The sequence below is a fragment of the Notothenia coriiceps genome, unplaced genomic scaffold, assembly GCF_000735185.1.
Source record: "Notothenia coriiceps isolate Sejong01 unplaced genomic scaffold, NC01 NC01_scaffold00035439, whole genome shotgun sequence".
NCBI lineage: Eukaryota > Metazoa > Chordata > Actinopteri > Perciformes > Nototheniidae > Notothenia > Notothenia coriiceps.
This window is the reverse complement of record NW_011368140.1, coordinates 10257-10656: the sequence shown is the minus strand read 5'-3', so window position 1 is coordinate 10656 and position 400 is coordinate 10257.

Sequence of the window (400 nt, the reverse complement as noted above, 5' to 3'; positions counted from 1 at the left end):
GGGTTTACTGGCAGGCCGCCTGGAGCGGATCTATCGGGGTGGCATGGGGTGGCAACTGCCACCCTAAAAAATAGCCTTGCCACCCCAGCTGCCACCCCAGTTGGCAGCTTTGTTTTGAAAGAAAAGTTGTGGCTCATCGGACATTTATAAAAGAAAGTTTCTAATGTCCGAGTGCAAGTGAATGCAGCACAAGACGCGAGTCTTGTAAATTGGTTGTAACCCCTCCCCCGGCTCAGGCCCGTGCTTGGAAATATGATTGGCGGCGATTTCATTTAAACGGGACGGCGCAAAACGTCCCGTTCACATTGGAATTATTTCTTTCTTTTTTTACAACACATTCATAAATAAAGGTGTGCTCTCTCTCTCTCTCTGTCTCGCTCACAGAGGCTGTGTGCTCCTC